General features: G+C 40.2%; 1 pseudogene; it reads left to right on the top strand.

Annotated features, from left to right (window-relative positions):
• Positions 1–344: 344 nt before the first annotated feature.
• Positions 345–4,560, top strand: LOC143855752 (polyubiquitin 11-like; annotated as a pseudogene).
• The last annotated feature ends 22,763 nt before the right edge of the window (positions 4,561–27,323 follow it).

Below are 27,323 nucleotides of genomic sequence, written 5' to 3'. Positions count from 1 at the left end.
GTTTTCGCCGCTCTTGTACTCTATGGTCATGCCGAAAACATGTTACTTTCTGTGTGAAAATGGTTTTAAAAATGTTTGGAGGCTCTACAAGCAAAGCCACATACCCTGAGAGGTGCCGGTATTCCTTACTTCACCCACTGGCGAGACTGCATGATTGGATGCAATCAAGTTATAGAATGATTTGACGCTAAATGTATACTCTCAAATTTCTCTTCCACTCTCATTCCCTTCTTCTTTTAAATGATAAAAGAAAAAGATACAGTTCCTCATCCTCTAATTCTTTATTGTAATAAAGAGACGAAATAAGGTAAACGTGTCTCCATTTTCGTATTCTTTTTCTTATCTATGCCGGAAAACAACTCATAGACGGCCGAACTCTGAGTTCTTACAACATCCAATACCTATCTGTCCTTCATGTGATCTTCGGCACAAGTGAAAAAATGAAATTATTTGTCGATACACCGATTAAAAAAATCATCACAATTGAAGTGGAAATATGGAATACCATCCGATGCATCAAGACCATGATTGAATGCATAGTTGGGGTTCAATCAAATCGACAAATGCTCGAATACAATGTAGAAAAGCTTGAAGACAAATAGATATTGGCAGATTATGAAATTAAAACGGAAAGCACTCTTCATATGGTATATTCTTCAATGCAGCTATTCATCAGCACATGGAGGGGAAAGACTATAACACTCGAAGTTGAGAGTTCAGACACTGTTAATGAAGTAATGGCCAATATTCAGAACAAGGACATGACTCTAACCTGCCACCAAAGGCTCATCTTTGCTGGGAAACAACTCAAAAACAGGATGACTCTAGCGGATTACGGCATCCTAAATGAATCGACACTCTGCCTTGTTATGGGTATTTCCTTTATTGTTCCGCAAATATACGTTACAATGATGAGTGGTGACACCGTTATGATTTTGTGGCCGAGAGAGACCATACTATTGGATTTGTGAAGGCTAAGATCCAAGAGAAGAAGGGGATTCCACTGGAGAAACAGAAGCTCATCTACTTTGACATGTACTTTGGCTTTGAGCTCGCAGATTGGCCTATTCTATAACACTACAAATTCCCATGGGGTCGAATAATCTACGCCTTGTTTGAATAACTAAACATTGCATGTTTCTAGGAAGAATTACAGAATTGAGACACATGTATTTTAGAAAAAATAAATAAAACAAGTATATTTAATTTCTTCAATGTCTTTATATTAGTTCCCGTAAGAGGTTACTAGCAGGTGAAAAATTGAACCTTACAAATAGAGTAAATTAACTAAGCACTTTTTACAAAAAAATATAAAGAGGAATGCTAAACTCACAGGAGCCCTTGCAAAAAATGTGTAGAAGGGCTCTACCATTGGTCAATATCCATTTATGACGAGGAAACTAGTTTACGTCATAATTGACTTGGACTTAATCAACTCTTTTGATTCCTATGTACATGTTTGTTTGTTTTTTTTATGAGTAAGCTGGTGTTAGGCAAGACCCTGACCAGATATATTAAGAGCTGAAATACAGGATTACAAATATAGCGGGGCCAAAGGGCCAACAAAATTTTTTAAAAAGGATTTGGGAAGAATTTACATTCTGAAGAATATTTGGCCTACACGATATGAGTTAATGAACTGAAGCAGATTTGGAGGTGAAAAGAGCACCGGGATGTTGGTTTCTTTGAAGGGGAAGTTCCGCTTTGACAGGCCATCAGCTGCACTGTTTGCTTCTCTCCAGCAATGAGAGCTACGCCAGGAGGCAAAATGGCCTTTCGATTGATGAATTTGAGAGAGAAGAGTTGTTGTTTTTTTTCCACGGAGGTTTAGTTTGCCCCTGCATAACATCGACAGCGTATTTAGAGTCAGCCTCAATCCATACTTTGTCAACGTTGTATGATTTTGCCATGTCGATACCAACTCTGATCACGAGTTCCAATTCAAATATTTCTTCCTTTGCATCCTCCATAGAGAACATTGAAATGGCCATTCCATTTTCTTCTCTATTGATTCCACCAATTCCGCCCCCACCCTCATCAAGGGAGGCATCAGTGTTTAATTTAAATCCTCCACTATCAGGGCTTGACCAGGAGCATTCTTTTTTCTTTCTGGCAGTTGGGATTAGTTTGTATCCAAATTTTTTGCAGTTTCCACTGCTCTGGGGCAGGGAGAATCTACAAGATTCATATAGTTTATCTTTGTTCTGGCCTATGCAAGTATTTGCTTATGGATAAAGGTTTTGTGGGTGCATTTGTTTCCAAATATTCTCATATTCCTCTCAACCCAAATCCTATGAATTGCGGAAGAGAGACAAAATCTCAGGATAGTTGATGCCTGGCCGTTGTCTATAGCATGATTTCTCACCCATTCTTCTTCAGCTGTTAGGCTTTCTCTAGAAACCGCATCTTCAATAGATTGAACGCCATATCCACGCAGTGTAACCGCATCTGAAGAAGAGATGACCAACGTCTTCCGAGATTACTTTACAGAGAGCACATTTTGGATCGATGTCAGTACCTCTGAATGAAATCCTGTCATTGGTACTAAGCCTATTTTGAATTGCTTTCCTTACTGTGATTGCATATCACCGGATATGACCCTTGAACCAGATTGATTGATTAGATCCCGAGTTATTGCAAAGTAAAAAAAACCATGAGATTATGGAAGTCAATATTCTCGCATTTATTGCAAAATATGGGTTTTGGGGATGGAATCTGTGGCATCAACCCATAGGGGCAGATAACCCCAATTTTAGTTTAATAATACATCCCAATAGGAGACGACCATACTTGTTCAATTTATCTCTCGCAAGCGTTATCCGGAATGATTGGGCGTAAAGCGTCTGAAGGTGGCTTTTCAAGTCCGCCGTCTAATCATAATTGAGGAACACCCCCCTTTTTTTAACAAAATAATTTTTTATGATATTTGTGACTTTAGAACCTTTTTCTGTTTTAGGGAGAAGTAGATCTCATCCACCTGATTATTGTACGTATCAAGGTCATCATCAATATCGTCACTATCATCAATATTGATATCGTCACTATCATCAATATCGATATCTGAGTCCATGTAGGCTTTGCTGATTTTACCCTGAATGTGTTCCAACCACATTTGGAAGTATAATGGCCATCGGTTGACGGCTTCCAAATAGGAAAGGATCGTCCCTCAGGATTAAAGATGGATTCATTTAGAAGCCCCCTCGATAAAGTGAGGGAAGGATTGTTGAGAATGGGATTCCAGGAAATTTCCCAGTGTACATGGGATAAACGAGTAGCTGATCTGAGGGAGGGGTCAGTGAAGTGGGTGAAGTGGCGTAGAATGAGTTTGTTGAGGATGCCTTTCGGGTGCCATGTTTGGTTCCACAAGTCAAACTCTGATTCATTTCTGATGTTGTAGCAGATATAGCTACTAGCAATCTCTTTGCATCTGAGAATATTTCTGAGACCCCACGATGCTTTGGTAGGGACAGTCTTGGTCCATATGTTTTTGCCTTTAATATGCTTTTGGTAGAACCATTTTGTTCATAAAGATTCGCCTTTGCAGAGGATATTCCATAACAACTTTACTTGGAGAGCTTTACTAAAATCTTCTTGTCTTCTGATGCCGAAAGCCCCCTTGATCTTTGGTTTGAATATGGTTTCCCAACTGATTGTGTGGAGTCACTTTGCACCTTCAAAGCAACCCCGAATAAAATCTCGAAATTTTTTTTGTTGGGTGGCAAGAATACCTTTTGGGAGTTTGAAGACCGAGGACCAATAGGTTTGAAAGCTCAGTAGCACTTGTTTTACAAGCTCGACTCTTCCCGCCTGTGATAGGTTTTTTGTACACCAAGAATGGATCCTTTTTCGGAATTTTGAAAGTAGCGGTGTGCAATCATTTGCCGTAAGCCTGGTAGAGGTCAATGGGAGCCCAAGGTACTTAAGCAGAGTTTACAGTCTTTGAATTTGAGGATATTGATAATTTCTCCTCTGGTGCTACTACATGTGTTGGAGAAAAAAATTTCGCTTTTGTTGATGTTAGCCTCATGACCTGTGATTCCTGCAAAAAATTTTAAACATTGCAAAATGCCAGTAGCAGAGGCTGTGTTTCTGATGCAAAGATCATGAATCATCAGCGAAGACAAGATGGGATATTGAGACATTTGGCTGGCAGAATGGTGTTTCTAGATTCTTATCCAAGGCTAAGGATAGCATTTCCATCACAATGCAGAAAAGGAGCAGCCGGGAAAGGGGGTCGCCTTGTCTAAGGCCTTTTGTGGAAAAGAAGTGACCGTTGGGGGTGCCATTAATGAGAATGGAGAAGGAGGGTTTAGAGATACATTCGAATATCCATCGAATCCAGGAGTAGTTAAAGCCTTGGAGGCGCATGAAATGAAGGAGGGCTTCTCTGTTTACGTTGTCAAATGCTTTGGCAAGGTCTATCTTCAAGGACATAGCATTTTTAGAATTTGGGGAATGGAAATTGTGGGCAAGGTCATGGGTAAAGAGGATGTTTTCTTGACTGCATCAACCTCTGATGAAGGCCAATTGAGTTGGGCTTGTGATTTTTGCTACGACTGATTTGAGCCTTTCGGCAAGAATTTTTGTGATGGTTTTCTACACAAAGTTACAGAGGGAAATGGGGCGGAAATTTGCCTTGAGGCATCTAGACATTTGGGGTATGAAGGCAATAAAGGTGTTGTTAACTTCAGAGAGGAGCTTACCTCTTTTGAAGAAGTTGAGTATAGCACTTGTGAAGTCTCTCTCAATAAGATACAAGGAATGCTTGGAAGAAGGCAGCATTGAAACCATCCGGGCCGGGGCTCTTATCTGTATTTGCCCTATGCACAGCATTCCGTACTTCTTCTTTTGAGACCGGACGAGAAAGAATGGTAGCTTCACGCGGGGCGAGTCTTCTGGTATGAATAGGAGTTGGAATGGATTGTGACTTCCCATTGTTTAAAATCTGATTGAATTGATTTATGAATACTGCTTCAACACGCTAAGGGTCAACAGTCGGATTTCCGTTGGAATCACAGATGATAGTGATGCAATTCTGGTGTCGGCGGGTTTTCAGGGAGAAATAGAAAAATCTGGAGTTCGTGTCTCCCATGTTTAGCCATTGGATACGGTATTTCTGCCTATAGAGGGATTCTTCCAACTTGGAGGATTTGATATAATTTTCTCTCAAAGCGGATTCTTCATCCACTAAGGTGCTGTCCATTGGGAGTTCTTGCAATTCATCTTGAATTTCTTCTAGTCTTCTTTTGCGAATTGGGGTATTTATATCCACTCTGCCAAAAATGTCTCTATTCCATTCTCGGATTCTAGCTCTAACTTCCTTTAATTTTTGCGTGAGGCAGTACATCGGGTTTCGTTAACTTTTATACTCCAAGCTTTCTCCACCCCAAGGTATAATGATGCGTCTTCCAGCCACATATTCATAAATTTAAAAGGTTTTGGGCCAGAGATTTTCTGAGATTCCAGAGGATTGAGATTGGGCAATGATCATAGATTCCAGGAGGGTTGAAATTTGCAGAGGAGTTGGGGAAGGTCTGTATCCACATATCATTTACCATCGCGCGATCAAGTTTGGATAACTTTCTTTCACCTTCCTTGGCCCTGTTATTCCAACTCCATTTATGGCCATTTGAACCGAGGTCAGATAAGGAACAGTTAGAGATGCACTAGTCTAATTCCTCCATTTCAGATGAGCTGTGCTTAGTGCAGCCGAATCTCTCGCTTGCATATCCAACAGCATTGATGTCTCCAAGAAGTATCCAAGGGAGTGAATGCAAGATTCTATGTCCTCAAGATCAGACCAGAGAGATCTGCGGGAGACATAATAGTTATGGGCGTATATGGCTGTGAGATTGAAGCTTCGGTTAGTCTTTAGGATCTTAGCTTGAACATGGCCAAATTGGCTTGATTCTTCCAGGACAGAGATATCTATCTCAATTGGATTCCAAAGAATCCAAACTCTACCTTTGATTACATTTGAGTAGTTCCCATAAGAGCTCCATCCCTCTGCTATAAGGGAATAGAATTTTTCCAACTTCAGAATTTTTGCTTTTGTTTCTAGGAGACAGAATGGGGGCACCAGTCATCTTGATGAGATTGGAAACTTCCTTTCTCTTCCCACTGGTGCAGAGGCCTCTAATATTCCGTGCATCAATGACTGGCATTGAGGGTGTTGGAGTGGTTAGTTTTGGTCTCCACATGAGCGATATTTGGCTGACTAGCTTGAGGAGGGCTGCAAAGACATTTTGTTGATGGTTGTTTGGTTAGGTGGAGCTGAGGGTGGAGCTGGGGGGGAGGTTTGCAGACAATGTACCTGAGATTGGAGGATCTTCCTAGTCAATAGAATTTAGGATGTTGAATGAGTTCGAGACTGGGATTGGAACCTCAGTAGTTGGGTGGTTTTCTTCCTCTGCAACAGAAGCTTGATGGAGGGAGTTCAAAGGTTGTTGTGGAGCTTCTTTTTCAGGTGCCTGGGTCTTTGGGATCCATTCGAACTTTAGCTTTTCTTTAGGCTGAGGTTGGGTAGGATTTAGGGAGCACTAGGATGATGCATGACTGAAATCTTTGCAAGATTGGAAAGCTTTGGGCTTCCAGTCATATTCAACCCGAAGGGGTTTGAATTGAATATGAATAGTGTCAGGGAGGGGATCTTTGGCTGAAATGTCCATGTAGAGTGGTTTACCTACGAGACTTGCAAGCTTTCCCAGGCCAATAGGAGTCCATAATTTCAGGTGAAGGGCAGGGAATTTAATCCATAATGGAATTGAAGTGAGCTTTAGCCTTTCCAGGGCGCAGTTGGCGGACCATTTTTGAAGATCAGAGTTCTTCCTCCGTAGGTGGTTGGGGTTTCCAGAACTCTGGTGCAGTCTTCATTGTTAGAAAACTTGAAAATGAAGAAACTATTTGGAAGGGAAACCAGTTTGAATTCACCTTTAGGGTTCCATTTTCTTTGAAGGTGGTCATTTAGAGCACGGTAGTATGGTCTACGACCAAGGAAGTGTTAGAGTGGGTCCCTCCCATTTGGGGGTACCGACATTCTTGTGTGGTAATAAGTATGTGTGAGTGTGTGTGCATTAAATGCATGTGTGTAATAAATATAAAGATGTGGATGTGTGTGGTCTTAGTCATTGCAAGACAAAACATTTTTGTTAAAAAATGTCTTGGACGGTGCATGGTGCGGCCGAATTTGGTGCCGAATTTAGTGACTTTTAGTGGAATTTCCGCACGTCAATTGCACCCACAGTGCTCATTTTTCAGCTATAAATAGAGCAGAAGCTGAAGGAAAGAAAACCAGAACAAAAAAAGCACATCTCACAAAACGCAGTGAGAGAGAGAGAAAGAGAGAGATACAGCTCTATGATTGCTGTATAGTGAGAGCCAGTGTGTGAGGGAGTGTTAACTACTCAAAGCCATATACTAAATGCACAAGTTTGTATGCACTTTGTTAGAGACCCATCTATAGGTGATGTTGTAACCCATTAGTTACTATAGTGGAAGTTTTTCAAGTGGACTACGGTCCCGTGGTTTTTCCCTTCACCTGGGAGGGTTTCCCGCGTAAAAATTTATGGTGTTATTTGTTATTTATTTTTCGCTTCCATATTTATTTTATTCCATTTAATTTCACAGTTCAGATTTGGGAAAACAATATCTGGGCCTGTAATTCCGCAATAGTAACCTCTTTTCCCAACAAAGTGATATCAGAGCCTTAGTTGCTCTAGATTATGTTTCTGTGCAGAATTAAATGGAGGAGAGCTTAGGCAATATGATTAAATTGACCGCATCTAACTATACGATCTGTAAGCCAAAGATAGAGGATCTTTTATACATTAAAGATCTGTGAAGCCTATTACAATCGAAAAACCGACAACATCAACCGACGACAAATAGACAACGCCAACAGACAGTAAACCAACGACCATGTCTGAAGGAGATTGAACAATGCTCAGCCGGAAGTGTGCCGCTCAGATCCGACAGTGGATCAACTAAACAATTTTTCAAAATTTTGCCAATGAGCACGATGCTTACGTTCTTTGGCAAAAATTGGAGAAAATGTATGCGAGGACAACCGCCCAGAATAAAGCAAATCTGATGCGCAAACTTGTAAATTTGAAATACAAGGATGGGAGCGTCTCGGAACACATGAGCGAGTTCCAAGGCATGGTGGATCAACTCAATTCTATGAAGATGACAATAGAAGATGAGTTGCAAGCATTGCTCTTATTAAGCTCATTGCCAAAAATTGGGATACACTAGTTGTATCGGTCAGCAACTCAGCTCCTAACGGAACACTCATAATTGAGATGGTAAAAGACAGAATGTTAAATGAAGAATCCCAACGAAAAGACGAGGGATATAATCCTGAGTCAGAGGCACTTGTCACTAATAGACAAGAAAAGCAAAATTGGCGTTGGAGGAGCAAAAGTCGAAATCCTTACAGCCAAAACCAGCAAAGAGGACGATCAAAGTCCAATTTCAGACGAGACAAAAAGTGCCACCATTGTGGCAAGCCGAGACACTTCATTAGAGAATGCAGAAATCTCAAGGCGGAGCAATCCAAAAATAATGAAGAAGGTAACAGAACAAATGACACCGCAATAGCCGCGGATGAATTGTCATTGTTCGAGATGATAACTGTGTTAATCTCGCATGCTAGAGTTTCACCGAGGTAGTTGACACAGGTGCTTCCTTCCACGTCACTGCACAGGAGGATTTCTTCACATCCTATACAAGCGGCGACTTTGGCCTTGTAAGGATGGGAAATGAAGGTGCATCCAAAATTTGTTGGCATCGACAATATTTGTTTGGAAACTTAAATCGGATGCAAGCTATTTTTGAAGGACGTGAGGCATATTCTAAACATCCGCCTCAATCTAATCTCCGCTGGAAAGCAGGACGACGAAGGCTACAGTAATTACTTTGGTGAAGGAAAATGGAAGCTCACCAAAGGTAATATGGTGGTAGCCAAAGGAGTAAAAAGTATCACCTTCTACATCACAGAAGCCAAGCTAAGTGGAGGTGAATTGAATGCAATGTGTAGACACCCCATTTGACCGAACCCTAATAAGCGTCGGTAGGATGAAAACCCTATCAAACTAGTGTGTTAGTGTCCCAAATTTGTTCCCAAGCTAGGTTAGGGTCCCACTAGAATCCCCATAAATTTTCGTCAGAATTCGTCACAGTTTGCCTAGCCAACGGACGACGTTTGTAGAGTAGTGTAGTGTAGGAATAAGGGTGGCGACTTAGCCAGAAAAGGGGTGCGCAGGAACCTAGAAAACCACTTCAAATTTTCCATCATGGGTTATCCAGTGAGATATAGGGGTATGCGGATTAGTGAGCAACGTAATTAGGGGGTGTATTATCCTGAACCAGGGCAATTTCGTAATTTGCGAAGATGCTTTTCTTCCCCTCCAAGTCACCATTAAGCCCTAAGCTAGGTTAGTGAGATGGTTAGGACTAGGATTAGTTAGAGGGAATCTTAGTTGGTTATGTTTCTTTTGATCCCAGCCCTTGAACGAAAAAGGTAATTTGGAGGGTTGGGATCAAATGGGAGAAGATATTTTGCCAAGATTTCTCCCCTTTGTTTTCTGCTTGGGCCACCCCCTGCTAATACAAAGGATAGTCATAAATATACTAGAGGTGGACTGTCCATAGGAAAAGGGGGGGGGGGGGGTAATATTTTTGGTCTTATAAGAGACCATCGCATTAGGGCATTACGGAGGATTTTTGATTTTTCCGAAAGATCAAGCAGAGAGAAAAACACAGAGAGAGGCCTCAGCCATTTTTTTTCCTTCTCCCTATTCTCCGGCAACTCCCTCTTCTCCGGCTAACCTCCAACCGGGAATCCGATCGGCCCCCCACCACCATCTCACCATCCCCTTCCATCACAGCCACCAACCCCCCCCCCCCCCCCCACCTCTCAAAATCCAAACCCACACCACCATCTTCTTCTTCCACCTTCTTCTTCATCGCAGCCACCATCTTACTCTTCTTCTTCTTCATTTGCTTTTTCCATCACCAAAACCCATTTTGCCCAACCTCCTTTTTACCACCATCAATCGACCAAACCCACACCCACCACCATCTTCTCCGGTGAAAGATCCACAAATCCGACCGAATCTACCATCTTCAACTCCACCCAGATTTAACCCCATTCTCCTCCCCATAGCAGCAACCTCATTTTCACATCAAAACCCTCTCTTCTTCTCCACCAACCCATCTCGCCGGAATCCGGTACCCCCATTAAATCCGATCAAAACCCATCTCATTTCTTCAACCTCTCCCAACTCCGGCCAGCCACCTCCACCATTAACCCATTTTTCTTCCCTAAACCATCGGCAACCTACCTCCACCTTGAAACCCATTTTCTGAAAAAAGCAGAGAGGGAAGGAGAGAAAAACAGAGAGAAAGAGGAGAGGAGCCACCACCACTATCTTTTTCTTCTTCTTCCATCCACAACGGCTGAGCCACCTCCTTCACCGGCACCACCATCTTCTCAGGCCGGATTGTCGGAATCCGGCTAAGGTACCTCACAGCCACCCCATCCTCGCCATTTTCTTCTTCTTCTACCATCATCATTTTTACAAATCCTTTTTTTTCCATTTAAACCCATCCCAAGCTCCATTTCAGCCATCTTTTCCTCCACCCTTTTTCATTGTCTTCTTCACCTATTTCGACCACTAAATCTGAATCCACCACCGCCATTTATTTGTCTCCAACCAAACCCAGTTCCATCATTTCCCCACCCAATCTTATAGATCGGAGATAGTGTTTGAATTTTGGAAGCATTTCCCCATCTTCGAGCAGAGGGTTTGCGAAGAGCTATTAAAGAAGCAGAAGGAGGGAAAGATCATGTAGACACCCCCATTTTGCTCCGCCTTAGTCAACAGAGAAGTTAGTGTTTTTCTATCGGTTCTTCGGTATTTTTCATTCCTGTGTCCGTCTCTTATATTTCCTTAATCTTTCCGATCATTTCTGCCATGTTTCGCATTTTTCCGCTGAGTGTTGAGAAGGGTTATTCACGAGAATCCGAGCAAGGGAGAACTTGGACCCGTCGGTGGGCCCGCATTAAACATTTGCTTAAATTTGGACCAACTAGGGGGCTCGCATATGGTTTTAATGAAAAATGAGTGTTGAGCCTACTCCGATCTAATGCATAAAGATGTCCATCAAGGGAGCTGTCAAGATCTCAGAGATGTCGTTTTAGCAACCAATGTTTGTTGTGACCATCAAGTTGAACTATTCGGATAATCCTCAGAAATGATTTTTTAGGCACAGCTTTATAAATTAATGGTTTGGATCATCCCATGGGGGTGATATTTGGAGGATACAAGTTATCCATGTCATGGCCTGTCAAAGTGAACGGTTCAGATCAGTCTTTGGGAATAGTTCGAGGGGGTGCAGTCCTATTCTAGTCCAACAGTCAACGGTCAAGATTGTCAAGTGGCCCCATCAAGTGGACATTTTAGATCATCCTATTGAGAGAGTTCACGGGGCATGACCAATTCAAATTGTGGTTAATCAATTAAGCGGCTGAGATCATCCCGTGGAAGCAATTTAGGAGGCGCGGCCAATTTACATTGTGACCCTCCAAATGGACGGTACCCTATAAAAATGGTTTCGAGGCACCACCCATTCAGGTTGTGGCCAATGAACTAGACGGTTTGGATCATCCTATGAAAATAATTGGTGGGGCATAGCCAATTCACACTGTAACCTACCAATTGGACGGTTTAGATCGTACATGGAAATGATTTTCTAAGCACAACCTATCCCGGCAAGTGGATGGTTTTGATCACCCAACGAAGTGGGCATACAAGTACTTTTAAAAGAAAAATACAGGATGGAGCAACTTATATCATAGAATGATCCGAACCATCTAGTTTGCGTCCCCATCTTTTAATCATTAAACAAGGTGGGACCCCACTCATATTTGCCAAAAACTGTATAACCGGCACCGTTGGATGATCCTAACCATCCATTTGATGGGAAAAAGTCCCAACCGACCCTCTCTCTCCTCCTACCCAACGGATTCTTTTATTTTGGAAGTCTCTCTTTTTTTTATAAGTCAGCTCAGGATGGAAACTCTCGGATTCTAAAAAATAAAAGGGATTTTTAATGGCAATAAACTCAGCCATTATTGGGAATCTGCAGATAGTTTTGGCAATTTTCTCTATAATTAGAGCAATTGCCATCCCATTAAGGAGGAGAACCGAACTCTCCATAAAGAGGAGGAGTTTCTATAATGATAAAAAAAAAAGAAGGTAAGGATGGATTCAAAAAAGGGAGTTACGGTGGCTCTCAGCAAAAGGAGGGAGGAGAACAACAGGGTGAGAGGGTCTGTTTTTTTTGAAAAAAAAGGAGGAGGACAGCAGCGTGAGAGAGGTCGGTTTTTTTTTTCATCTCCCCTCTCTCTCTCTGTTTCCACGATCCCCCCACCACCCTCTACATCCCTCTCATCTCACACAGCCCACCCCGCTCTCTCAAGCTCAGAAAAAAGGAGGAAAAAGAGTAGAGGATCGTCTCTCTCGCTCACTCTCTCTCACTCTCAAAACAGAGCATATTCATCCCTCTCTATCTCACTCTCAATCTCTCTGTCGTATCTCTCAATCTGCCGCACCTCTCCGCCCCTCACACTCTCGATCTCTCTCATCTCTCATCCCCTCAAGCAGCCGAGCATTCTCTAGTTTTTTTTTTTTACAGAAAACAGAGGGTCGTTTTTGTGAAAGAAAAAAAAAACGAAAAAAAAAAACGATCATAAAAAAAAAAACAAAAAAAACAGAGTATTCTATACTCTGTTTTTTTTTTCTTTGTTTCGTTTTGTCTTTCATACTCTCTCTATCTCTCTCTTTTTATCTCTATCTCTCTCTCTCTCTCTCTCTCTCTCTCTCTCTCTCATTCTCTCTATCTATATCTATCTCATTCCTTCGCTCTCTTTATCACCCTCGATCTCTCTTCATCACTCTCTCTCTATCTCTCTAATTCTCTATCTCTCAAACTCTCAACCCCAACCTCTCAGCTGCCGAATCTCTCGTCGCAAGGCGCTATTGCATCTCTTGGTGGGAATCCTTTTGCACAGGAAGAATGCTAGCAGCAACACCATATAAAACATGCTCTCTTCATCCGTTTCTTGTGGTGATCTGGTGTTGATCTTCATCTGCTGGGGAAATTACAGAACTTATCAAGAACACGATAGCAGCAAGTATTCATTTGAAAAAAAAACTCTCAACAGTGCAATCATTTATTGCTGCCATTATGGTGGTCGTCCGGCTTGAAAGGTGTTTTTAGCTCCTGTTATACTGCTAAGGCTGCCAGTCTACGTAGTGGTTTTAAAAAAAATTTAAAAAAAGGAAAGAAAGAGAATAGGGAGCATCGGATCGCAGTGTCGGTAGAATTTTCGGACTTTTCGGCTCTCGGATTCGGCGAGGATTTTCATCACAGGTTAGTACACTATTCTCAGATTTTTCCCAGATGATTTGGAATTTTTTTATGAATTTTGCATGGTTTTTAGCGTTTAATTAAATTTAATTCAATATTAAATGTATGAGCTAAAAATCATGATCTGCATGAGTGTTTCAAATCCGTTTTGTCCCAAAATTTAATACGATGTTCTACTTAAATAGAGTAAAATAACTATTGGATCGGATCGGACACTGGATCAACGGTTTTTTAGAATTTGAGTGAAGAGTAGAATTTTATTTAAAATATTGGCTGAGAAATTACGAAATTCGAAAAAATAGCCATCTCAGGATGATCTATTTTTTGGAATTTTAATTTTTTTTTGTGTTCATCACATCAGAACAAGGTTGGAGGACGTTTTCCGGAATCGTAATTTTCTCGAAAATCGTGTTTTAAAAATAGAAAACTCTTCAAAAATATCTTTTCGACGAAGAAAAATAAAATATATACTAAAAGAATTCCAAAATTAATGAAATTTTGTGGAAACATAATATGATGCTGATACATTCTACCATGAATTTCTGAGAATTTTTGAATTTGGTTTGGTATATTATTTTATGCTTTCTTAGAACATTATCAAATTTTGGGAGAATTTTTACAGTCATCATATCACAGATAAAATTTCCAAAATTTTTACAGTAGTCTTATATTCTATATTTCTAGTCGTTGTAAAATTTTCAAGGGATTTAGATCTTGTTTCATATGGAATGTAGTGTTAATTCATAATCTTGTCTGAAAATTGAAAAATCCGAAACTGATAGTAACTAGTTTCTAAAATTCATGAAAACCTCACCGCATGCTATTTTTACTTCTATATTATTACTGTAGAAATTTCAATGAATTTAGATTTCTATTTCTAGTAGTTTCTGTGTTATTTTTGCAATCTGGTCAATTAATTGTTAAATCAAAATTAAATATGAGCTTAATGTAAAAATCTGTAAAAATCTTTCAGTAAACTACATCTCATCATATCTTGCTGCTGTAGAAATTTTAACTCATTTCGAATTCGTTTGCAACAGTTTCACTTGTAAAACCACTCATATGGTTTAAAATTGATAAAATCCATTAAAATATTGAAATTAATTGAAAATCATCTTAAAGTTTCTAAAGAACCTTAAATATCTGTCACATATTCACTCCTTAATCCATTGAAACAGAAATTTTTGGATCTTTAGATTTTCCTGGAAAAATGGCCAGTGCATCCATAATCGTATCCCTATTGCACTCGATCTTTGAAAATTTGAATATTTAAGCTATAGCACGTTGTTGGCTCCGAGGTTACTGTCCACAGAAATCCTGAGATATGCCAGGCAATAAGGTGCTATAACCTAAGTATTAAATTGCACAAGGAAAGAACGCACGATTCCCTCCCTTGGATGCTATTTTGGGCCGAAATTGGTGAACCCTAGAACCATTGGTAATCCTTGAATGTCTAGAAACTGAAAATCCTTGAAATCTGAAATTAACTAACTTCAAGAGCTTAAATTGATTTGTCTCGTGTCTTTGGGAACCGTTGGATCACGGTTTCTGTCATAAGAACCCTTAGAGCCCAATTTAGGAACACTGGTGTCGTGTCTTGTCTTAAGTTTTAGGGAGTCTTAGGTTTTAGGAAGTCCTAGAGTTAGGAGTCCAGCCTCATCACGTACGCTTGCTATGGATAGCAACCGTGCCATAGGTCTAGTTACACTAGTCACCCAATCTTTCCTTAGGACAAGCCTAGTAAACTAGGATGTAGGCTAACCTGCATTAGTCTAAGGAACAACTTGCATTTAGATAAGAATCATATAGCATCTTAGATGAAATCCTAGGATAATAAAATCCTCAACTTGAATTAAATAACTCCTCTTAAAACTGTTGAAACAGTCAAATCCGTCTAGGTCGGTGTCTTAGTTGAGTTAGGCATATGTAGCTTAGCTTAGGTGCACCGAACTACGTCGACTCTGATCCTAGTGAGGCTTGGGTACGTAGGCAGCTTGGATGTCTGATGGCATACCAACCGCGAGTCGGCACCACAACATATTGTGGTGTTTTGTATATTAATTTTCTTGTAAATGCTTAATTAAATCACTTAGGACTTTCCATGAAATTAGAATTTTAGGAGAACTTTCACTTAGATACAAATAAATAAATCAAGATACACATTTAGGATTCACATTGAAATTAGATCGTAGGATGCATGTCACATAGTTCGCACATTAACAGAGAGTTGAATGAGCCATTTAAAATAAATTTAAAAGAGTTAGCTTTTGGAATCGAAGATTGATTATCGGGCAGGAATGGTGCATGTGGTAGATAACTCCCCATACCTTCCATTCTTATAACCAGGTAGCGAGTCTAGATTTCTGGTTAATTTCGGGTCTTAGATCCCACATCTAGGTGGCGACTCTGTCAGTCTCTTTTGTGTGGAATTCGGATTGCCTTAGTGATCCCAAGTTCACATAAAAGATGAATTAAAATTGATAATGAAAATGCACACGCCAATCGTGTGGGTACGAGAGACCAAGAGAAGGCGTGGCGGCTCGCGCCCCATCCCCCTCGCGGGATCGAGTCCCACAGTTTGACGACTCTGCTGGGGACCACCTAACTTCATTACAATTCCAAAGGATAATTCATTTGAATTTAATTTAACTGGCTCTTAAAAACTCTATACATGTTAGATTAGTTTGTCCTGTTTTATATTCTCATCACATTTTACTTGAACTTAATCTAACAAAACCTGAAGGCATCATAGATTGCGCGAACTTATTGCACACACTTACATCACTTGCATCTAAACCCTGCATCTCACATGCACACACGTCCTATTTTGGGAACCCGGAGTGTTATCTAGCATGGTTGACTGGGATTTCATCACCTGGTACCTCTGTGCTAGAGAAGCATTCCACCCTTAGCCTAGTACCTTATGGTGCGTAAACGGATCTCTTGTTCACGTATTGATACGCCGGACACTGGTACAGTATATCGAACATGGATTCGCGCTAAGAGAACTCTTGGCCTTACCCTTAGACTAACCCACACATGCATGTAGTATACGGTCACATGTGCGTCACGTGTGTGAGCCTAGTTTAGGATATCCTATCCATTTGTGTCTAGATTAGGCCGTAGTCCATCTTCCAATGGCTACGATCGGTCCTTAGATACACGAACAAAGTCATGAGTCAAGATTCTTTCTCCACTCCGATAGATTAGGATTAGGGTTGATGCCTTCAGGTAACACTGTTAAAATGTGCAAAGATTAAAAATTTTCCCTTTGGGGTTAGGATATAAATTCCATCATTTCCAAAGATCTCATAGGATTAGTCATTCATGATCTATCCGTTAAAAGCAATCTTATGCTATCTCATCCCATCTCTTGATCGTACGATTTTCAAACTTCTATTATGTGATTCGATCATGTATCCATACTTTCTTTATACTGGCAGGAACTTATCCCAATCTCGTGTCCATGTAATCTTGATCGTTCTTTATCCCTTCTCTTGGCTTGCAGGCACCATGTCTACTCGTGCAATTCTTGATTGGATCCGTGGTACACTAAGAGAATCCCATATCTATGCCATAAGTGAGCAAGAGAAAAATCTCTTCGACCACGTGGCGACCATCAAGCTCGATTGGGGATTACTCTATGCCGCATCAGAGTGTTGGGATCCCGATCATCATGTCTTCCGTTTTGGCAACCTAGAAATGTGTCCCACCTTTGAAGAATGGTGTGCCTTATTGGAATATCCTGTGGATGGCTCTCTAGTCAAGCCATCCTGTGTTCCAGATTATCGTCCTTTGTTCCTTCGCTTGATGAATAATCCAGATGAATCCATGAACTCTTTCATCAAAGGCCAAGAAGTGTCCATGCAGCAGCTGATTGATATTTATCCTCCTATTGGACACATTGGTACTGTTGATATTCAAAAAGCCCGACGTCGCGCTTTGAGATTCTGCTCCTTTGCTAGGTTCCTCATTGTCCAGCCTTCTCGCTTTGCGTCGGCTGTTCTCTTGGACCTCGTCAATCAAATGGATCGTGGTGCCAATCCAATTCCTACTATGCTTGCAGAAACCTTCAATGGATTGGATGATATGGCTCGTCTTCGTGCCAGCTCAGGTCCAGGCTCTTATGTTCGCTCCTTCGCTGGTTCTTTCTCAGGATGTCCTGCATTACTCCAGGTGTGGTTATGCCACAAGCTAAAAATTGCAGCTCCTGTCCATTTCGATCATACGTTATACACATTCAGTGAATGGCGTCATGATGTTTCTTTCGATCATAAAAGCGATTGTGTTGAATGGTTAAATTCTCGCCAACAAGATCAAATTTATTGGCAAATTCCTGGAATCCAAGAAGCTGTCTTCAACACTGGAGAAGCTAACTATGTTCGCCTTCTTGGCCTCAAAAAGACTTCCTTCTATGTTCCTGCCAGGATTCAGCGTCAGTATGGAAGGGAGCAATCCATTGTGCCTCCCCTTCGTCATTTCTATCCGCCTGAGGATCTCAAGCCCAAGATTGTCAAAGCCGTTTCATCTGCTTGGGATGTCAGGATCATCAAACCTCTAAAAGAGTCAGCTGAGCAAGATTGTCGTCCAAAGATGAAGTCTAAAAAGAATGCTTAGTTCCATGTTTAATCTTATCCGTTTATCTTTGAAAGATTGAACCATGTACTCAAGCTTTAATGATTGATCAATAAAGTTCATCTTTCTCCCTCATTGTCTTGGTCTATGCGTGCATCATTGTCTACTTCTTTCTGATTTTAAAATGTGTCTTTCAAATATTTCAGGAAAGTAAACACCATAGCTAACCCCATTGCTCCTTGGGTTCGGGTCTCTTCACGATTGGAGAGGAATTCTGTCTCTCCACCACCCTCTCTGAGAACCCCAGCATCTCCTTCTTTCTCATCCTCACCAATGGCAGATAACCAAGATGGCCTTCCACCTGCTGCTATTACCGATACTCTTACCTTGATTCTCCAACAGCTTCAAGAACTCAAAGAGGAGAACCGAGTTATCAAGGCTCAGCTTTCTGAAAAGTTGGGACCATCGTTGTCCAAGGATAAAGGGCCTATGCACCAAGCAGCTACTTCAGCAGCACCTGCCCAACCAGTGTTCATCAATATCCCTGATAAAGCCGAAGAAGACTTAGAAAAAGAGCAGTACAATTAGGATCGCAGTAGGCTCTTCTCAGTTCATGGTTGATAAGTCTGTTATGGAGAAATTAGAGACTCTTACCAGGAAAGTTCAAGACATTCAGTTTCAAGACCAGGGTGGTTTCAATCCCAGTGATCTTACTCTATTTCCCGAAATCCGCCTTGCTGCTAATTTTCAAATGCTCGATTTCGACAAATATGATGGTGTGGGTTGTCCAATCACACATTTGCAAATGTTCACCATCATGTGTCAGCCTCAAGGCTTATCTCCTGAGCAAATGGCTCAATTGTTCTCAGTTTCCCTAACCAAGGTTGCTAGGAGATGGTTCATGGTCTTGGACAAGACTTGTTACAGGACATGGAAGGATATCGGCGAGCAATTCATCAGGCAGTTCAAATATGATGATGGGACAGAAATCACCAGAAAGGATTTAGAGAGAACAAAGCAAGACTCGAGGGAATCCTTTCTGATTTTTGTGAAAAGATGGAGGAGAATAGCAGCTCAGATGATGGAGCGCCCGTCTGAGGAGGAGCAGGTTCAAATAATCATGAAAAATATTTCCCCCCAACTCCAGTATCACATGTCTTTGCAATACTATCCAGACTTCAAACACTTCATTGTGGCTGGCACCCAGATAGAGGAGGCTATGGCTCAAGGTGTATTTAACCGTAGCAACCCAAACCCCAGAGACTTCAAAAAGTCCCCTCCAGCCCAAGTCAGTAGCATCTCTCGTTCCAATGCTCAGTCCTCCAAATCCCAAGAACCTCTAGTAATGGACTATGCTCAGCCCGCGACCGCACCTCGGCAACAAACCCGAGTAGAATTTACCCCTCTCCCCATTCTATCGTCAGAGGTGCTTAAGCAGTGTCTTGCTTCAGGTCGCATAACCCTACCTGCCATCTGGCCTCCACCCAATCCTCTACCTGCAAATTGGCGAGCTGACCTACACTGTGAGTACCACAGAGGTCCTGGTCATCTTACTGACAACTGCATTGCCTTGAAATATAGAATCCAGAAACTCATTGATGAGAAAGTCATTGCATTCCAGCCAAGACCCAATGTCACCCAAAACCCGCTACCTGGTCATGCTAACTGAAATACTCAAGAGGGGGGGTGAATTGAATTTAACTCAATATTAGGCGTTTTGAAAATTACCTATAAACCCTAATTGGAATTTTTCTTCACTTAATTAAATATTTGGTTAGTGCAAATATAATTGAAAGAATAAAGTGAAATGCAAAGCCAAACAATAATGGAAATGCAAGAGTGAGAAATTGACACACCGATATATAGTGGTTCGGCCAACGGCCTACTCCACTCTACTCAAGGTCGCACTTGAGGGATTCCACTATAGGAGACCTCCACGATGCCCGGCTCCGAGGCGGTTACAAATCCAAGGGATATTAAACAAGGATGCCCTTACACCTTTACAAAGACTCTCCTTCTCCGCCGAGTTCTAAGCGGTTGCTCTCTAGGGAATTAAAAAGGGAATGCCCTAGCCACCTATACAAGATTTGAAAGAGAATAGCTTGGCTTCTTCTTGAAAGCTTGATGCTCTTTGTAGACCCTTGATTGCTCTTCAAAGATGGTGATTTGCAAGTGAAAGCACTACTATATCCAAACTCAAAATATTCACAAGTGAAAGGCAAGTTTGGGATGAAAAACAAAAACTCAAGCTAAAATGGATTGCAAATGTTTTTGATGCTTAAGGATGTTTTTCAAAAGATCAAGAGAGAGTGAAAAACTTCTCTACATGTTGTATATATAGCCACACCAAAGAATATGACCGTTTGGGGGTGGAAATATCAAAAACCAAAAATTAATTTGAATCCCAACGGCTATTTTTTAGTCTGTCGCGAGGTTCTCGGAGTTCCGAGAACCATTCTCGGAGTTCCGAGAAATATTCTCGGAGTTCCGAGACAACGGCCAGAAGAAATAAAATTTCTACTGGACCATTTCTCGGAGTTCCGAGAAAATATCCAGATGCTACTGGACCTTTTCTCGGAGTTCCGAGCTCGGAGCTCCGAGAAAAATTCTCGGAGTTCCGAGAAGCCTAAAAATCCACAGATTTTGATTTTTATTGCTTATTTGATTTTTAGCTTTTGGAACTCAACTCCTATGATTATTTTGGAATGTTTATGAGGGTCCCAACATATTGGTCCACCACATAACCATTCACTAATCCATTTTAAGTTCTTAAGTGTTCTTTGAAAAACATTTTGAAAACACTTTGCCTTGACTTGGAAATCTAAAGAGAAAGGATGTACAATGATACCTATGTAGCTTTCAACTTCTCTTTAGTCTTGGTCTTCAATTGATCTTCCATCTTGTGTATGCTTGCTTGAGAGATGAGGTGAGCTTCACTTAGCTCCTTTGACTCTTGTATGGGATATCTCCAAGCATGACCATGTTGTGTGTTGGTTTCTTCAATGATCAATCCTATCTCAAACACAACACTTCAAAGCAAATTGATTAGTATTCAAAAACACAATCAATTATGTTTAGAATCATCAAAACAAGATAGGAGAGTAGACCCTTGGGCTTACAATCTCCCCCTTTTTTATGATGACAAACAAAATTGATTATGAGGTGTGTGTGGAGTGATATAGTAGGCAAGTGAATACTAGAACTCCCCCTCAATATATGCACACATATAAATGATACAAGTTATAAGCAAGTGGTGCATATAGTCAATTGAATAGATAATCAATTTCAAACTTCTCCCCCTTTTGTCATCGACAGAAAGGGTGTAAAAAAAATTTAGGAGTGGATAACTCCCCCTAAATCAATGCTTATGGTATAAAAATATATAACCAAGTACTGTACATATACCTGTTCATGATCGAGATGTTGACATATGTCAAGATGTTAGGTATTTTAATTAAAGTGAAGATACCTCTCCAACTTAGAAAAACTAAGAAGGCTAAGAATATCAATTGAGTGATTTTTAAGATTAAAAATTTGACATCTCATTCATGCAGATACTACCAAACAAAGATTATATATATAAATACTATATAAATAAGCTGGTTAAAGGCACAAAGTATTTATTTGGTAATTTCTTTAATTTGATCCGCACTCCAAATGTTTAAGGCACTTCGGATATAACAAATTCTATCATCACTAAGGGGTTTTGTAAAGATATCCGCTAATTGATCTTCAGTGTTGATATATTTTAAGCAAATATCCCCTTTTTGTGAGTGATCTCTGATGAAGTGGTGCCTAATCTCAATGTGTTTTGTTCTTGAGTGTTGTATGGGGTTCTTTGTTAAGCTTATAGCACTAGTATTGTCACATTGGATGAGAATATTTTCCATTTTGATTGCATAGTCCATCAATGTGCTTTTCATCCATAGGACTTGAGCACAGCAAGCTCCAGCTGCCACATATTCTGCTTCTGTTGTGGACAGAGCTACTGAATTTTGCTTCTTGCTAAACCATGAAACAAGTGATTTACCCAAGAATTGGCAAGTTCCACTAGTGCTTTTCCTATCTACTCTACATCCAGCAAAGTCTGCATCTGAATATCCGATGAGAGTAAAGGAAGATGATCTTTCATACCACAGTCCTAGACTTTGGGTTCCTCTTAAGTACTTGAAGATCTTCTTAACGGCTGATAGGTGGGATTCTTTAGGATCCGATTGAAATCGAGCACAGAGACAGACAGTAAACATAATGTCTGGTCTGCTGGCTGTCAAATAGAGCAAACTACCTATCATACCCCTATACAATTTCTGATCCACAGATTTGCCAAATTCATCTTTTTCTAGCTTAGCAGTAGTACTCATGGGAATTCTTGATGTCTTACTGCTATCCATGCCATACTTCTTTAATAACTCCTTTGTATATTTTTCTTGATTTAAAAATATTCCATTTTTGTATTGTTTAATTTGGAGTCCTAAGAAGTAGGTTAACTCTCCCATCATGCTCATTTCAAATTCATTTTTCATTAAGGTTGCAAATTCATCACACAATTTTTGATTAGTTGAGCCACAGATGGTATCATCCACATAGATTTGGACAAGGAGGATATCATGATTTTCTCTTTTGATAAATAAGGTTTTATCCACCTTTCCCATCTTGAATCCCTTTTCAACTAAAAAAGTGCAAAGCCTCTCATACCAAGCTCTAGGAGCTTGCTTTAATCCATATAAAGCTTTATCAAGCCTGAAGACATGATTTGGATGTTTGAAGTCTTCAAAACCTGGAGGTTGCTCAACATACACTTCCTCTTGGATATAGCCATTTAGGAAGGCACTTTTGACATCCATTTGATATAGTTTAAATCCTTTATGAGATGCATATGCCAAAAGTATCCTAATAGCCTCCATACGGGCAACAGGAGCAAATGTCTCATCATAATCTATCCCTTCCTCCTGATTGTACCCTTGGGCTACAAGCATAGCTTTATTCCTAGTGATAATTCCATTTTCATCCAATTTATTTCTATACACCCATCTCGTGCCAATGACTGGATGATCACTAGGTCTAGGTACTAGCCTCCACACTTTGTTCCTTTCGAATTGACTTAGCTCTTCTTGCATAGCCATCAACCAATATTCATCCTTTTCAGCTTCCTTGATGGATTTTGGTTCTAATTCGGATAGGAACGCCAGATTGTTACTCACACTACGATAGTATGATCTAGTTCTTACTGGCAATGTGGCATCACCTAAGATTTGAGATTCAGGATGATCTACCAATGTTCTCCTATCCCTAGGCAATGAGTCATCATTTTCATTTTCTACTTCCTCACTAGGTAATGTATGACTTGTTGATGCATGAGGAGGAGCACTCAATTTTGGAAAAAGATGTTCAATGGGTTCATCCTCATCATGTGACATTTCTTGTGGTGTTGGCTCTCTTTCATCAAATGTCACATGCATGGATTCTTCTACTACTAGGGTTCTCTTATTAAATACTCTATATGCCTTGCTATGAGAAGAATACCCTAAGAATATTCCATCATCCGATTTCCTATCAAATTTGTTTAGATTATCTTTGATGTTTAAAATAAAGCATTTACATCCAAACACTCTAAAGTAGCTTATATTTGGTTTCAAGTTTTTCCAAAGCTCATAAGGTGTTTTCTTAGAAATTGGCCTTAGATATACCCTGTTTATGATATAGCAAGCGGTGCTAACCGCTTCCGCCCAAAAATATCTAGGGAGATCATTTTCATGCAACATAGTTCTAGCCATTTCTTGGAGAGTTCGATTCTTTCTTTCTACTACTCCATTTTGTTGAGGTGTTCTAGGTGCGGAAAAATTATGTTTTATGCCATGTTCATTACAATAAGTGTCAAAATGTACATTTTCAAATTCAGTTCCATGATCACTTCTAATGTGGGAGATGGCAATACCTTTTTCATTTTGAATTTGATTGCACAATGTAAGAAAGTTTTCATAAGTTTCATCTTTATGTCCTAGAAATATGACCCATGTGAATCGTGAGTAGTCATCAACAACTACAAACACGTACCTCTTTCCACCTAGGCTACTAGTCTTCATTGGTCCAAAAAGATCCATATGAAGTAGCTCCAAGGGGTAGGAAGTTGAAATCATATTTTTAGGTGCAAAAGAGCTTTTCAATTGTTTTCCTAATTGACAAGTTCTACAAATGTGATCCTTGATGAATTTGAACTTAGGCAATCCTCTAACACTTTCTTTTGAGGAGAGGGTCGAAATGAGATCCATTCCGGCATGACCCAACCTCCTATGCCATAGCCAAGAATCGTCACTTATGGCATTTAGACAAGTTACATTTTGAAGTCTAAGATCATCTAATCCGATTGTGTAAATGTTATTGTCTCTTAAGCCTATGAATTTGACTTCTCCATTTATCTTATTTTTAACAATGCATTTATCGGGATTGAAGACAACTTCAAAACCATTATCACATAATTGACTAATGCTAATAAGATTATGGGACAAGCCATCAACAAAGAGTACATCATGTATGGGAGAGGTAGAGTTACCTATGGTGCCTTCACCTTTGACTTTTCCTTTCTTATCATCTCCAAAGGTAACTTCTCCACCATCCTTGAGTGATAGGGATGCGAATTGAGTGAGATCTCCGGTCATGTGTCTAGAGCATCCACTATCAAGGTACCATGTGTTCCTCTTGTTGTGGCTTTTAAGGCATACCTACATAGGAATAGGCAAGTGAGATCCCTTAGGTACCCAAATCTTCCTAATCTTGCTATGTTCATTTGTTTTCACTTTAGAGTTCAATTTGATCTTATCTTGTTTAGCATGCAAGCAAGCAACTTTATAATGACCTAACAATCCATAATAAAAGCAAATTTTGGTACTACTAGAGGAAGTCTTTTCAAGTTTGTTTTTATAGTTAGATATTGTGGTATTCCATCTATGTCCAAGTCCACTTTTGTCACTTGACATTCTTTGAAGATTTACAAGTTTATCCAATTTTAATGAACTATTTTCAAATTTTTCAAAGAGTTTCTTGAGTTCATCATATTCAAAAGATAGTTTACCGTTTTCATGCTTTAGTTTGTTATTTTCAATAGAAAGATTTTGTCGATTTTCATTCAAAGTCTTAATGGTAGCATTTAGCTCATGAATCTCTACTTTGCATTTTTCATTTTCATCATCTAAGAATTCATGATCCTTTTTTAACCAACCAAATTCTTTTGTCATGTTAGCAAGAGAATTTTCAAGTGATGCAATTTTATCAAATTGAATTTCAAGTTCATCATTTGCACTTTGTAAGGAATCTAAAACTTCTTGTAAGATAATGACATCATTTAAAGTGTTTACCTCATTGTTGTCGTTTGTTGAGGCCATGAAGCACACATTTCTTGGTAATAGGCAATCTTCCCCATCATTTTGTTCGCCTTCGCTTTCAATCTCCTCATCCCATGTGGCGGACATTCCTTTCTTGCCTTCTCTTCTCTTGAAGCGGTTGTTTGAAGTAGGTTCATTGTTGAGTGGACAATCCGGACGAATGTGTCCAAGCTTCTTGCAACCGTAACATCGGGGTTGAGAAGATCCATCACCAACTTCTTCTTTCTTCTTGAATGGAGGATTGGTCCTTCTATTTCTCATGCCTCCCATGTTTCTTTACAAGAATTTGATCCTTCTTGTTAGGAGAGCTACTTCATCCTCGATGTCTTCCTTTGCATCTTCACTTTCACCTACATTACAAGCAAAAGCAATTCCTTTTCCTTTTTCGATTTTAGTTTCGATTTCGGGTGCTTTTGTTTTGAAAATCATTTCATGTGTGATCAAGGACCCTATAAGTTCATCTAGGTTCAAAGTGTTCATGTCCTTGGCTTCGGTGATTGCGGAGGTTTTGGATTCCCAAGACAAAGGTAGGGACCTAAGAATTTTAGTTACTAAATCTCTATTGGAAAATTGTTTTCCAAGTCCCCTTAATCCATTTACAAGATTGGTGAATCTAGTGTACATGTCGGCAATTGTTTCATCGGGTGTCATTTGAAAAAGTTCGTACTGCCGAAAAAGATGGTTCATTTTAGATTCTTTAACTTGATTGGTTCCTTCATGGGTGACTTCTAGAGTGTCCCAAATTTCCTTAGCCGAATTCAAATTTGATACTCTATTGAATTCTCCGGGAGATAGAGCACAAATGAGAGAATTCATGGCTTTGGCATTATAATTCGAAGCTTGTTGTTCGGCTTCGGTCCAATCATTTAAATTTCTTGTGGGTAGGATATATTCATTATTAATTGCTCTCCACATTTGATAGTCTTGAGTTAAAAAGATTTTCATTTTAGTTTTCCAAAAATCATAATTTGTACCATCAAAATAGGGTGGCCTAGTGTTTGAATAACCTTCATGATGTTGAGGGTAGTTTGCCATTTTTGAATCTTTACTCTAAACCGGTTAGGGTTTTCAAAAAAAAATAGAGACGAGGCTCTGATACCAATTGAAATACTCAAGAGGGGGGTGAATTGAATTTAACTCAATATTAGGCGTTTTGAAAATTACCTATAAACCCTAATTGGAATTTTTCTTCACTTAATTAAATATTTGGTTAGTGCAAATATAATTGAAAGAATAAAGTGAAATGCCAAGCCAAACAAAGAGTGAGAAATTGACACACCGATATATAGTGGTTCGGCCAACGGCCTACTCCACTCTACTCAAGGACGCACTTGAGGGATTCCACTATAGGAGACCTCCACGATGCCCGGCTCCGAGGCGGTTACAAATCCAAGGGATATTAAACAAGGATGCCCTTACACCTTTACAAAGACTCTCCTTCTCCGCCGAGTTCTAAGCGGTTGCTCTCTAGGGAATTAAAAAGGGAATGCCCTAGCCACCTATACAAGATTTGAAAGAGAATAGCTTGGCTTCTTCTTGAAAGCTTGATGCTCTTTGTAGACCCTTGATTGCTCTTCAAAGATGGTGATTTGCAAGTGAAAGCACTACTATATCGAAACTCAAAAGTGTGGGACATGATCCCGCGAGAGGGGCGTGGGGCGCGAGCCGCCGCGCGCTCTCCTTTGGTCTCTCGTTCCCACGCGATTGGCGTGTGCATTTTAATATTGATTTGAATTCGTCTTTCCTGTGGACTTGGGATCACTAAGGCAATCCGAATCCCACACGAAAGAGACTGACAGAGTCGCCACCTAGATGTGGGATCTAGGACCCATAATTAACCAGAAATCTAGACTCGCTACCTGGTTACGAGAATGGAAGGTATGGGGAGTTATCCACCACATGCACCATTCTTGTCCGATAATCGGTCTTCGATTC

The sequence above is a fragment of the Tasmannia lanceolata genome, unplaced genomic scaffold, assembly GCF_043159265.1.
Source record: "Tasmannia lanceolata isolate RefF3 unplaced genomic scaffold, GAP_Taslan_0.1 ptg000023l, whole genome shotgun sequence".
Classification (NCBI taxonomy): domain Eukaryota; kingdom Viridiplantae; phylum Streptophyta; class Magnoliopsida; order Canellales; family Winteraceae; genus Tasmannia; species Tasmannia lanceolata.
Note: the sequence above shows the minus strand (reverse complement) of the source record. Positions and strands in the feature narration are given on the sequence as shown.